General features: G+C 38.5%; 1 protein-coding gene and 1 long non-coding RNA gene across 2 annotated transcripts in view; one reads left to right on the top strand and one right to left on the bottom strand.

Moving 5' to 3' along the window:
• Positions 1-14,530, top strand: part of LOC141586483 (uncharacterized) — a 192,039-nt gene that overhangs the window by 122,726 nt on the left and 54,783 nt on the right. The window lies entirely within an intron of this gene.
• The window catches only part of LOC141658638 (uncharacterized), a 31,673-nt gene continuing 25,096 nt past the window's right edge, over positions 7,954-14,530 (bottom strand). The window contains exon 4 of the long non-coding RNA XR_012549326.1: positions 7,954-7,978. This is a non-coding gene — a long non-coding RNA (uncharacterized LOC141658638). The remainder of the gene's footprint in view (positions 7,979-14,530) is intronic.

The raw sequence follows: 14,530 nt of genomic DNA, 5'->3' as shown, positions 1-14,530 counted from the left end.
CCAGTTCCAGGTAGCAACTCAATCGAGAACTCTACATCTCGCTCAGGAGGAATACCAGGTAGATCCTCAGGAAAGACATCGGAAAACTCCCTAACCACAGGGATATCCTCAAGCTTAGGCTCAGCTGAAACACCATGGACACTGCACAGGTAAATCTGATGACCCTTTCTACCCATGTTAACCATCTTCAAAGCAGAAACCCACTTGACCGTAGGTGTAACCCTAACACCTTGATAAGAAACTCTCGAACCTGTGGGACTCTTGAGCACGATCTTTTGATCACGACACAGGAACCTAGCGTCATAGCGAGATAACCAATCCATACCCAAAATCACATCAAACTCTCCGAGTTTGAATTGGACGAGATCGGCAGGAAGGATCGCCCCTGCGATACTAACAGGTACGTCCTTGAAAATAACGGAGCAAGAAACAATCTCACCCGTAGGAAGGGATATAGAGGTATGAACGGATGAAGAAGAAGAGAGTCCAGCTCGGACAGAAAAGGATTCGGATACGAAAGACATCGATGCACCCGTATCAAAAAGAACAAAAGCAGATAAAGAGTGAACGAGAAAGGTACCCGTAATCACATCTGGATTAGCATCTGCCTCAGCACGACTCATAACGAACACTCGGCCAGTCTTCGGAGCATCAACCTTTGGCGCTTCCGTCTTTGGTTTCTGAGGACAATCGATCGACTTGTGTCCCGGAGCCTTACAGGTATAACATGTAAGCGGAGTACCAGATATGCAGTTCGTACCCGGATGGTACGCCTTTCCACACTTGAAGCAAGTCCAATCCTTCTTAGCTTGACCTTGGTCACGTGGAGCATACGGACGAGCCTCATACTTCTGTCTCTTCTGGGAAGAACTGGGAGCAACATAAGGCCTCTTCATGAACTTATTCTTCGCACTCTCCTCAGCCTCGGTAGCAAGGACAGAATCATAGATGCTAAGAGCACGATCGTAAGCCTGCTGGAAAGAAGTTGAAGGAATGCCAGACATAGCAGTCCGGACCTTAGGAGCTAGATTCTTCTCGTAGCGACGAGTCCTCGAAACCTCGTCCATAGCTACAGAAGTAACGAAACGTGATGTGCTTCACGAACTTGTTGGTGTACTCCTCAACGGTCATGGAACCTCGTCAGTAGACGAAGGAACTCCTGCTCCTTCGCCACGCATCTCCTCGGATAAAACCTTTTCTTCAGAGCTTCAGAGAAGAGAGCCCAACCATATCCTGGTTGAACTTCCGCATCAGCTCTAGCAAGAGCCCACCAACAGCTGTCGGCCTCGTCCTTCGGATAATAGGTGGCGATATCCACCTTCTGATCCTCAGGACATCCAGTAGCGAGGAACAACTTCTCGATCTCTCGAATCCATGCCTCCAAAGCAGTAGGATCATTCGCACCATCATAAGTCGGAGGACGATGACGAGCAAAGCGATCAAACACAGTCGGTTGCGGATGGTTGTTGTTGTTGTTGTTGTTGTTGTTGTTGTTGAGGTGGTTGGTGAAACCTTCGGCCATAGATGCCAAAGCGGCCTCTAGTCTCCTGATGCGATCAGCATCGGTCTCACCATTAGCGTTACGCACCATCTGCAAGAACGAAGTCTCGTTATAAGTGGTAGAACCTACGTACCACTCCAAACAACTACTCATGCACTTACAAACATAAGAAAACCAACCAATCCTATTGGTTTCTACCCCAATTACTCTCACTCATTAACTAGATCATTTATTTTAGTCATCAACTAAGCAAGAGTTGGGAGCGTGTTCGCTCTGATACCAACTGTAACAACCCGGATTATAAAACAAAGGAAAAACTTATATAAAAAGAATATCAGAGTATGATACTGATAAAAGGGTCAAGGTGGCGGAAACACCAAGCCCAAATCCGGTTCGCTACTAAATCCAAAACAAACTAATACATTATTCAAAGGTTCTTAAAACATAAAGTAAAGTCCTAATTTATTATTAAGCTCGCTTCGCACATTCCCCAAGCAAGCATCAACCAAACAAAGAACGAATCGAACAACTCGAAAGGGGGTCGACAATCGATCGGAGTAACTAGATGCTCTCCCAGTCATGTTTACAACAATTGAATATAACTAACAATCATTAACAAATGAAATGCAAAACCAAGAAACATGTGAGATCATCTATACTCATGAAAAACCCAACAAAGCTTACCATGACTTATCAACCTTGAACGAATGCAATCATGCAAACCTAGACCATATGCAACCACTAGACCATGAACACTCACAAGACTAGTATCGACAAACGACCCACCAACGAAAGGCACAAAGCTAGCATCAAAGTATAGCAAACATGGCGACACACAATCCACAGCAACAGAAGGCACAAAGCTATCATCAAAGTATAGCCGAATAGAGCGAACGCCGTTAGAGCGTATAACGCATCGCTTAATCGCTAGAGCGTATAACGCATCGCTCTAGCGATGGAGCGTATAACGCACGCCTCCATCGGTGTGGAGCGTATAACGATCGCTTCAAGGTACTATGTATAGCGTATAACCACCGCCTATATGTCTAAGACCTGCCGACTCTCGGAAACCGAACGACACTCGGGGAACAGAGCGTATAACGACCGCTCTCGCTACCCCCGACCATAGACCATACACCAATCCCCGAAGGGTAGCATTTGTTCGTTCCGATAGTATACAAATGATACTACCGTCATCTATTCAAACCAACCAACAAACAAATGCACAAAGATAATCGATCAGTACTAACATGCGTGAACAACATCACGACTCAACTCATAGGATAGTATAATCCGACCATCCTACTTGTCATATGAACAAGAGTAACCAAAGATATATGCAAACACAATGTCATAACAAGTTGAATACAATACAACATGTGAAACAAGTATAAACAACCAATGTTATAGTAACTCTAACCATAACATAAACTCTGGATGCGAGGTTATAGTAACCTCTACTATAACTTCGACACATATAACTTTAAGTTATACTTACCTCAACTATAACCTTGATACGAACCTCAAAGTTATACTAGTTCCAACCATAACCTTGAGCCATAAATCTCAGGGTATGTTAGTTCCAGTTATAACCTTAACTCGTACTTCAATGTTATAGTAGCTTCCGCTATAACCTTGAATCATATTTCCAAGGTTATACCTCAAATGTACCATAACTTGAGTAACCACCCGAAGTTGTACTAACTTTAGCTATAACACTTGAATCATCATCAAGGTTATACTAGCTTTAGCTATAACTTTGGAGAGCACTCTTGGCCGCCTATCATGCCGCCATTAGGGTTCACTCGTAAACCCTAATTACGCTCATGACACCCATAATAAACACATAAACAACATACGATATATAATCAATACATTAAAAACATATACAAACATGCGAAACATATTTAATCATGATAACAAATAATCAAACATGTACCAATCATGCAAAACAATCATTAAATCATATTAATTACATCAATTGGCATAAACACAATTAAAAGAGAGACACCTAGTTACCTTATTAAGCAAATAACCCTAAAGATCATCTTCAACGATATAAACGTCTTCTCCAGGAGCAACTTCCACGCCTTCATAGAAATCATCCACGTGCCAAAGATAACGAATCTAATAAATACACTAACTATATATATAAACTATAAAAACTATAAAACTATGCGAAAACATAAAAACTTACGAAGAAGATAGATTAATCCAAGAAGTAGGATCAATCTAAGCACGAAAGATCGATGAGGAACGAAGGAGGAAGAAAGACGGCCCGAAACCCTAGGCAAGGGTGGCGCGCGGCACGAGGAGGAAGAGAGGAGGAGAGAAACTAGGTTTAGGGTTTTGTGAGATTATGAGAAAAGAAGAGCAAGGGTTTGGTTTCCCTTCATATATATAGAGAAGCTCATGGGTTTATTCTAGGTTTAGGCCCAAAACTCACCCATCAACACCAAGATTCACGTGAGACCCAAGGAAGGGGCGGGTCTTCATCGTTTTTCGAGCCCAACGAGCCCAAAAGACGACAAACGGATATTTTCCCGAAAATAAAATATAAAATATGGGAAAATAAAATTATAGAATTATATTACGGAAATTAGGGGTGTTACAAACCAAGCCCCTAAAAAGAAGTTTCGTCCTCGAAACTTGATAAGAGAACTACCTCACTCGAAAAGATGTGGATGCTTCTCTCGCATAGACGCTTCGGTTTCCCAAGTCTCTTGCTCAAACTTCTGACTCCTCCACAGAACCCGAACCAAAGGTACAACCTTATTCCTTAACCTCTTCTCCTGACGTTCCAAAGCGCGAACAGACGTTCCTCATAAGTCGAGTTAGGTTCAACCTCGATAACATCACCAGTAGAACATGTGATGGATCATCAGGTAACGACGCAATCGCTAAACATGGAAAACATCGTGAACCTTCGACAGATTCGGAGGTAAAGCCAACCTATAGGCTACCTCGCCAACTCTCTCGAGCACCTCATACGGTCCAATGTACTTAGGACTAAGCTTGCCCTTAAGTCCAAATCTCTTAACACCTTTCATTGGCGAAACCTTAAGAAAAACCTTATCGCCAACCTCAAACTCAATCGGTCTACGCCGCAAGTCTGCATACGTCTTCTGTCGATCCTGGGCTGCCTTAAGCTTCTCGCGGATCAACCTCACTTGCTCCATCGATTCTTGAACCAACTCTGGACCAAGAACTACAGCCTCACTAGAATCGTCCCAACACAAAGGACTACGACACTTTCTTCCATAAAGTGCCTCAAACGGAGCCATCTGAATACTAGCTTGGTAACTGTTGTTGTAGGAGAACTCCACAAGTGGTAAACTCTTCTCCCAACTAACTTGGAACTCCAAAGCACAAGCTCGCAACATATCCTCAAGCGTCTGAATCGTACGCTCAGTCTGACCATCTGTTGCAGTATGAAAAGCCGTACTCATCTTAAGCTCACTACCCAAAGACAACTGAAGCTTCTTCCAAAACTGAGAACAAAACCTCGGATCACGGTCGGAGATGATATCTTTAGGAACTCCATGAAGACGAATGATCTCTCGCTGATAAGCATTCGCTAGTTCCTCGAGACTCCAAGTCTCCTTCATCGGAATGAAATGCGCGACCTTAGTCAAACGATCAACCACGACCCAAATACTTTGTGAGGGTGTGTTTAGTTTTTGGAACGTGCTAAATCCCGCACATTATTTTACTTAATCCCACACATATTTCCCTTTATTCCGAATTTATCCTTCTCATTTCACACCCCCAACAAGAGAGAAACAAAAAACCAATAAATTAGAAAACGTACATTCATCCTCCTCCCAATCCCCAACCACCCTCTCTGTACCGGCCACCCTCCCCCCTCCCCCTCCCCCTCCCTGCGCCGAGAATCATCTACACCGGCTAAACACCACTACTTATCCAAACCACTGCACCTACTCCCCTGAAACACCTAACCACCAACGGATGTGATAGCACCGCCTATTCCTAGTCCCCCTGCGCCGTAAATTTGATTAAATGTTCCAATTAACATGCTCTCCCTGTATCTCACTGATGTTCAATCTGTCGAACCAACAACGATTTTTGCTAGCAAACCCAGTAATGAGGGAATTGCTCAGTTTGTCAATGCAGCAACTTAGGGAGCGTTTAGTTTGGGGGCTTTAGGAAAGGGAAAGAGAATCAAATGGGACGATTTCATTTGTTGTTGTTTGTTTAACACAATCAAAGGGTAACCCATACCCTCCCCCCCCGGTAACCCCATAATCCCCTTTCCCTTCTACTCCCTTCCACCACTGCCACCAACACCCACCGTCAACCACTTCCACCAACACAACCACCATCGGCGACGCCAACGGTCTCTCATTCCGGCCCACTCACTGGCGCTCCACGCCACCCTTGCTTTCCATTTGGACCCACATCCCCAACCACTAAACACCACACCAACACCTTCAATAATTTTCTCACCCCACCGAAACTCCCTCCCTCGCCGGTAACCTCTCTTCCCCAACACCAGATCTGGGTGTTTATTAGGGTGAGAGAGGAGTTTCATGGGTGGTGGCTTATTTTTAATTGTTTGTGAGGCTTTGGGTTTTGGTGTCCGACAAGGGATAGGGGAACAACGAGGTGGTTGTCGGTGAGAAAATGACGGTGGGCCATCGGCGACGCTACTGTTGGTGATCTCAGTGTGGGTATGGTGACAGGTGGTGCGTGATGGCGGTGTCAAGTGGTGGAGTTAGTTTCTCTTTAATATACAACCAAACAATAAAGGATATTAGGGGTGATCCCATACCTTTCCCCTTCATACCTTTTCTTGATTTCATTCTCTTACCCTTTCCCGTACCAAACGCCCCCTTAGAGTTTTATTCATTGATCTGGTTTGGGGCTTCAATGCATGAACCAAGAATTTCTATGCTCCTGAATCCAACAATTGAATTTTTACAAACTGAGCCATTGAGGCGCTAATTAATGTTGTTAGTTGCATTTTTACAGACTGAGACATTGAGAAGAAATAAACTACTACGGAGTGCTATCTTTGTGACAAAAAAAAAGCTTTCCAATAAATAATATGAGAAAACATTATAAAATGATATCATTTCTGTATAATATAAAAAAAATCACTAAAATTCACATCTCATAACATTAATCAACCCTCATGATTAGTTTTTCTGTAGATAATAATAATAATAATAATAATAATAATAATAATAATAATAATAATAATAATAATAATAATAATAATAATAATAATATACTCCATTACTAAACCAACAAAAAGTAATAGATATACGCACATACACCAACTTTCCTTTTTTTTTGTCAACGGGGAAAATTGTTGTGAGATAATTAAATAATAATTAATATAAAATTAAATTAGGAAATACTTGGTAATCAAGTAAGAGCGTAGTAAAATAAATCCCTATATATAGGTCATGTGATATCTTCCTCCAAATTATTATCATTATTACCATAATAACAACTAAATACAACAAAAAATACATACAACAAAAAAGCTAATTAGTATGAAGATGAAGGTCACCATAGTGTACCCATCTCCTGACAATCCTCATAAGAAACGAAGCTTCACTCGTATCATCACCTTGCCTAAATCGATGTCGTCAGTCGGATGCTTCGCTAAGTTAGCCGCCGGGAAAGTGGTCCAGGAGAAGAAGATCAGCAAGAATGTCACCAACGTGCATTGCAAGAACAAGACCATCAAAACCCTAAAGGCATGCAAGAACTCGATCAACGATGACAATAATCCCAAGTTCGACCGAACTAAGAAGACCGTACCTTTGGAGCCAAGTTTGGTAGAACTTATTAAATCACGTCGTGATTACTCTTTCTTGTGGGATGCTAATTGATCCGTTTTTTGTACTATCCGATTAATTCAGATATTAATTTGAAGTGTTTGTGTAGCAATGTTGTAGAATGATTTTTATTCATTATACGATTAATCTGATTTTGCAAGGTATCGATTGAATTGTTGCAGTAGATATATTATAATTTCTGTTTAATTTTAGTATGGTAATGAACTAATGATTCGTCATACTTTTGCCCTAATTTCTTATTTTGCCCTAATTTCTTATTTGCTCGTTTAATAACCCTTAAACGATAGTACTCATGCCACAAGTGTATCAACAAAATGGCCATTTCTTGTCTGAAAAGAACGTGTAAAAAGGTACAGAGTTGGTACACAATTGTCGTTTGTCGGTTGCCCTAATCGCCATATGTAAGCCTGAACCGTTCTTGGAAATAGTCTCCAGCAGGTATAGGAAGAAATCTACAATCGACAAGATAAAGGAATTTTAGCCTGAGCTCGTTTTACTCCAAAAGATATTTAAGTAATCACTTCTTAAACCCTAAAACCCCGATCCACCCAATTCATCAGCAAGTGATGGTTGGGTCGCATGTAGGACTTGAGTCGTATTGAGGTCAGAAATTGTGAGTACCTTGGGGGATTGGATTCATTGCAACCTATGTTACTCGGACACGGGGGAGAAGTATCGTATCCGATACGTATCGGAGTATCCGACACGTGATTTTGAATTTTGATAGATACGGGGATACGGTCAAAGAAGTGTCTTGACTATTTTATAGACACGGATACGACACGTCTTCCATATATATATATATATATATATATATATATATATATATATATATATATATATATATATATATATATAGAGAGAGAGAGAGAGAGAGAGAGAGAGAGAGAGAGAGAGATTGAATCATGTGAGGCACCCTTATTAGGGTGAGGTAGTTGTACCCATCCTAAACCGTCAGATTAAAAAACTACAGATGCCTTAGATGATGACACGTGTCCCCATACAAAACCCCAACTAAAACACATTTTCGTCTTCAATTTCGTTCATTTACTCAGACGCGCAATCACTCACATCTCTTCACTTTCTCTCTCTTCATCTATTGTTCTTCAACTCAAATTCGACGTTCACTTCGAATTCAATCACCATTTTATCACCCTGATTTTCATCGTCCACACCATAATCATGCTGCGATTCACCATGTTTCTTCGATCTTCACGTTTTGATCTTGACTCTTATTATGTCTTCATCATCAATCTCGGAGTAAGTATTATTCTCATTTCTCGCTGTTATTCTTTTTTGTTTTTAATTTTCATTTATTTGAATGTTAAACTTGTAATCGCCATATCATGTGATTTTTGTCAGTTATTTGATAATATACTTGCTCTTTTATTATTCAGATTTTATTATTGTTAGTAATTTCCGGTTTTCTAGGTTTTACTATTGAATTTGTTCATCTTACACAACTATTATTTTGTTTATGTATTATTCTGGTGAAATTATTTGATTAATTGATTAGTTAATTGATCGATTGTGTGAAATTTAAGTATTTAGATATTTGATGATGATTATGATGAAAATGAGCTCGTGATTCACGGCCGCGATGATTTTCGACGATCTCATAGTTCTTTGATTGATTCTCCTAATTCTAGTGGCATTGATCTCCTCATCTTCACTTTTCTTTGCATCGTCTCTTCACTTTCTTATCTTGTGTGATTTAGTATCAACAATCCAGTTTAATCTATTCACTTTATTTGATTGAAATTATTGTGTGCTTTTCTTTCATTTTTAGCATTATTTCTTTGTCATTTTAGTATATCTACGGTGTATTTTAGGCGAAAGGCAGTGGTGTGTGAAAGGAATATGACGTATGTATAGCGAATTTGGAAACGTACTAGAACGACAAGAAATCATACTAGAACAACAAATAAATATTGCTGAAATTTGAATTGGTATGATATTGGTACGAACTAGTGGTGATTTTTGCGTCGTGAAAGGAATATGTTAGTATATGTCAATAGTTTTTTTTCACAATTTCTGTCATTCTAAAGTTTTTTTTAATATGTGCTGCTATTGACGGCATTGACTTTGCTTCAGTTCATTTATATCCAGATAGCTGGTCAGTTTATTCGTTTTTATTCATTATGAGACTTGTAGTGTGTCTTTAGTGCTTGAGTACATATGCACAAACTGAAATTAGTCATTGCTATAGACCAACAGTTGCTCTCCATAAGTTAAAATGTGTGATCCGATTCTTAACCCCTCTCCCATTCACAATGCTTACCAAATTCCTAGTTTGTGGAATTGGGACGTTGTAGTCCGGTATTTTTTTTACTCTCTTAGTAGCATGAGTTATTAGTTTGGTGTCTCTGATCCCTCGTTAGTTTGCACAATCTTGGACATCAGCCTTGAAACAATCTGGGTACTGTGTCATTCATATGAAGATTTTGAGCATGTGAATGATTTAGTCCTTTCTTGATAATTTTCAGCAATTTATGTGATTTGGTTTATTTTCCATAACCGGTGGAATCAAAGACTTAATCTTCTCTGGTTCTAGTCTTCTAGACTATGATGGAGTATAGCAAAATGACTATAAAATTGTCCACTCTCCGTTTATTGTGAAATTATGGCCACTCAATGCGATGTCGGCTTCAATTTTCATTATGGGTTGTGCAGAACAACCTATCTATGTCGTTGACACAGGTTTACGAATTGCCTGGTTGAGGACCTTAGAACAGTTAGAAGGGCCCGACACCCCGACCACCCCTAAATTTTAAGTTACTCAGAAAGTATCTTGTGTAAGTTTAAGACTGGACCTTCAATAATATTTCTTGTCAAGAATTCAAGCTGAGCCCACCTTATTTTTTGTCAAGATTTTACTCTTCAATTGCGTAAGACTAGAGGAGACTTTGAGCAGCCAAGGTAATGTTTTTTTTTGTTATGTGACCTGGTTTTTCACAACTTGTAGGATGCGGCTTTCAAACGACAATTTGAAAAGATGAACTTCGTATCAAAATGGATGGATTCTCATATCGGTGATGCAGAGAAATATCTTGAAGAAACCCGTTGTGTTTATCAAGTTGGGTGTCGAGCGGATGTCAAAGATCAAGGAGTTTATAATCGGAAATCTATGTTCACAAATCAGATATATGACAAAATATTCGAGTCGGCGAGAAAAAAGGGCAAGGCTGGTGGAGGGGCCATGATATGGCAATTGCTTTGTTGAAGACATGAATGAATATGGAGACCCATTTTCTCTTGTAGCATGGAACGAGCCTACTACTAGCCAACTGATTCTAAAGCAGTCTTGTAGATTACAAAGTATTTTTTGGAAAAGCAAAGATCTTGAGAGAAATGATCCATGTTACGGTCTTGTGCCCTAGTTGAAGAGATTTTTGAATTTTGTGGAGCTATTAGTTGCTACTTTCTTGAATAGACGGGCACAATTATCGCAGAAACGACCAAAGAATGTTGAAACTTGACCGTCATCTAGTTTAAGAGGCACGTGCTTGTCTATTCTTTCATTAATGTTGGATTTGTAGAGGAGGAACTGTAAATAACATGATGTGCACTTGTCTGCAAGTATATTTTTCTCGAGAACATGTAATTTAGAAGGTAAAAACTGGGATGAACTCAGAGTCATAACTCATATACATGTACATTGTTCCGTGGCAAAGGTTATCAAATTCTTTTTGAAATTATCTTTATAGAGACTGAACATTGTCAGTTTGCCACCTTCCATTAATCCTTGCGCTCACTGTTTCAAAAACCATTCCTTTCAACAAGTGAAACTGTCAACTAGTTTAGCTATACATTTTCGATCCAATCACTGCAGAATTTAAGAAGTGAAGAATTGTATCATATCCGTGTCAGAAAGTAGACCATGTGCAAAAGTATGAACATATAACACACAAGAAGAGTACCAATGTCCTTCTCTTAGTCATTGTAAGATTGTATATGCAGAAATTGATGTTCACAATATTTGTATATTGCAATTCTTAAACTTGGTCAAACACAAATTTGGGTGGTTGCACATGGAACATGGTTTGAGATTTTCAAGTCAACTCAGACATATCCAAATTCTTACATTGCTTAAAGCTCCAACGCCAAAGTCTACTCAATAAATCCAATGATTACTTGTTAACATTCAGATTTATATAAATAGTGTACATACCATAAGCTCCTTTGTTCATTTTTTGTTCATTCAGATTTATATAAATAGTGTATGTCAATAGTTTTTTTCACAATTGCGGGTTTTTTGAATACGTGCTGCTTTAGTGCATTCCATCTTGAAAGAATGTGAAAGAAAATCATACCCCCATTTATTTTAACCACTTATGATGACCAAGTTTCACAAAACAAGCTCTAAGATTCACTGAACAAGGTCTGAGATTCACAAAACAAAGTCTGAGATTCACCTAATAAAGAAAAGAGCAAAATAGGTGATTTTAACCCCTTATGATGATCAAGTTTCACAAAACAAGCCTTAAGATTCACTGAATAAGGTATGAGATTCACAAAATAAGGTTTGAGATTCACCAAATAAGGAAAAGAGCAAAAAACGTGATTTTAACCACGTATGATGACCAAGTTTCACAAAACAAGCTCTAAGATTCACTGAACAAAGTCTGAGATTCACAAAACAAAGTCTGAGATTCACCTAATAAAGAAAAGGGCAAAATAGGTGATTTTAACCACTTAATGATCAAGTTTCACAAAACAAGCCTTAAGATTCACTGAATAAGGTATGAGATTCACAAAATAAGGTTTGAGATTCACCAAATAAGGAAAAGAGCAAAAAACGTGATTTTAACCACTTATGATGACCAAGTTTCACAAAACAAGCTCTAAGATTCACTTAACAAGGTCTGAGATTCACAAAATAAGGTTTGAGATTCACCAAATAAGGAAAAAAACAAAATAGGTGATTTTAACCACTTATGATTATCAAGTTTCACAAAACAAGCCTTAAGATTCACTGAATAAGGTAGGAGATTCACAAAATAAGGTTTGAGATTCACCAAATAAGGAAAAGAGCAAAAAACGTGATTTTAACCACTTATGATGACCAAGTTTCACAAAACAAGCTCTAAGATTCACTGAACAAGGTCTGAGATTCACAAAATAAGGTATGAGATTCACCAAATAAGGAAAAAAGCAAAATAGGTGATTTTAACCACTTATGATGATCAAGTTTCACAAAACAAGCCTTAAGATTCACTGAATAAGGTATGAGATTCACAAAATAAGGTCTGAGATTCACCAAATAAGGAAAAGAGAAAAGAAGGTGATTTTAACCACTTATGATGACCAAGTTTCACAAAACAAGCTCAGAAAATTGATTCTCATAACGCAGCATTCTGTTTTATCGTTTAGAGAAAATACAACTGAAATTTCCGATAATTACTGATTTAATAATCAAGCTAATTTCATCATGCTCCTTACAGCAGACCAACAGCTTCTTTCATGCCATTCAACAAAACAAGATGCAGCTTCACCTTTAGGCTTGCAAACGAAAAGTCGGAAATACATGAATTTCATAGCAGCAGCTGAATCCATGCATAGCCAGTCACCTCCTCTTTCTTCACATTGACGCTTACATCTATTGTCTTCCTAGAAAAAGAGGACGAGAAAACAATTCAAATGAAAACTATGGCGATTATACAAAATCATTTTACATTGCAGCCTAAATCATTTTACTTCCATTTGTACACCATTTCATTGCTTCTATGAAGCTCATGAAGTAGTTGAACACAGCAGCCTTGTAGGCAACATTTTTCACAATGCGCCAAGAAGGTGAAGACACTGGAGCATATTACTACTTGCCAACTTCTTATTTTACAATGTTAGTTTACTTTTTTTTTTTGAGGGGTACAATGTTAGTTTACTTTTAATTCAATATGTTGCGTCTAGAGTTAATAATGAATTAACGGTGAACAATATCAAAAGACAAATACTAGCAGCTCTTAACAACAAATCACAACACTCAGATGTAAGACAATAACTCTAGGTGATATTCAAAAATCAAAAGTTCGCCTTTCAACAGTTTAGCATTGAAAGCTTCAGATTAGATCAGCTATTCGGTATTGACTTGATCAACATCAAACAGGACAAAGTACAAGAGTAGCACATTAGTGTTCATCAAACAGGACAAAGTACAGATGATGCCATGCTACAACTTGACATTTTCCTTTTGTTACTTTTGCCTGCAAATGCCTTAGTAAAGTTTACAGAATAATTTGTGCAGTTTGTTGCAGACAAATTACTTAGCTATTCGATCATCATTAATCAAAACTGCGGGTGTCTTTAGAGTACTAATAGATACACCTACATCATTAATCAAAACTGCTTTTTTTGATAGTAAATACTCGGATATGCGGAATCTCAGGCCAGTTGCGCCAGATATCAATATACAGACCCATCTACAATAGAAATAGTATGAAATCTTGATCAAATTTGAACGTTTTATTTTCAAAATCGCTCAATTTGATCAAATTCGAACCTTATATCATCACTTATTAGTGAATTAATAAAAATATATGAATATATTCAATTTTTCATCAAAATCATGAAATTACCTTCAAATTAATCGAATGAAGTCTTCTGAAATTGATCAAATGTCGATATTATTGATGTAGCTTGTTGATCGGCAAATCGCTGCAATCGTAATCTACGATGAATGGCTGCAATTGATTAGTTTATGGAGCAGATTTGGTATGATAGCTGCAATTTCATGAATCGATGTAGCTTGTCAATGAAGAATAGCTTATCGATGAAGAATAGAATAAATTTTCAGATTTATAAAATATTTGGGCCAAAATTTCAGCCCAATTTGAAGGACTCCGCGCTAACAGTCCGCTCTAAGTCTAATGAAGGAATTTGGTGAGGTCGGCCGCCTCGCCATATATATATATATATATATAGTGTTGAGATCAAATGAGTCCCCTCCCTAAGTGTGAGTCCATAAGTCCTCTTTAGGGCCATTGGATGAGGGAGATGGATGGTTGAGATTAGAAGGAAAAAAAGGTGATTAATTAGCCAATTTAACACTTTCTCACTCTACCTTCACTAATCCACCTAATTAAAAACTAATTTACTATATATAATTTATTTTCATACTCACTTATCTCTCCTCTCACACAATTTCACTCATTTTATCTCTCAAAAACCTCTCTTCCCACAAAAACCAAAATAATTCAAA

The sequence above is a fragment of the Silene latifolia genome, chromosome 6 (genome assembly GCF_048544455.1).
Source record: "Silene latifolia isolate original U9 population chromosome 6, ASM4854445v1, whole genome shotgun sequence".
In the NCBI taxonomy this organism is placed as follows: Eukaryota; Viridiplantae; Streptophyta; class Magnoliopsida; order Caryophyllales; family Caryophyllaceae; genus Silene; species Silene latifolia.
The sequence above is the reverse complement of the archived record's forward strand: the minus strand, read 5'-3'. Positions and strand labels throughout refer to the sequence as shown.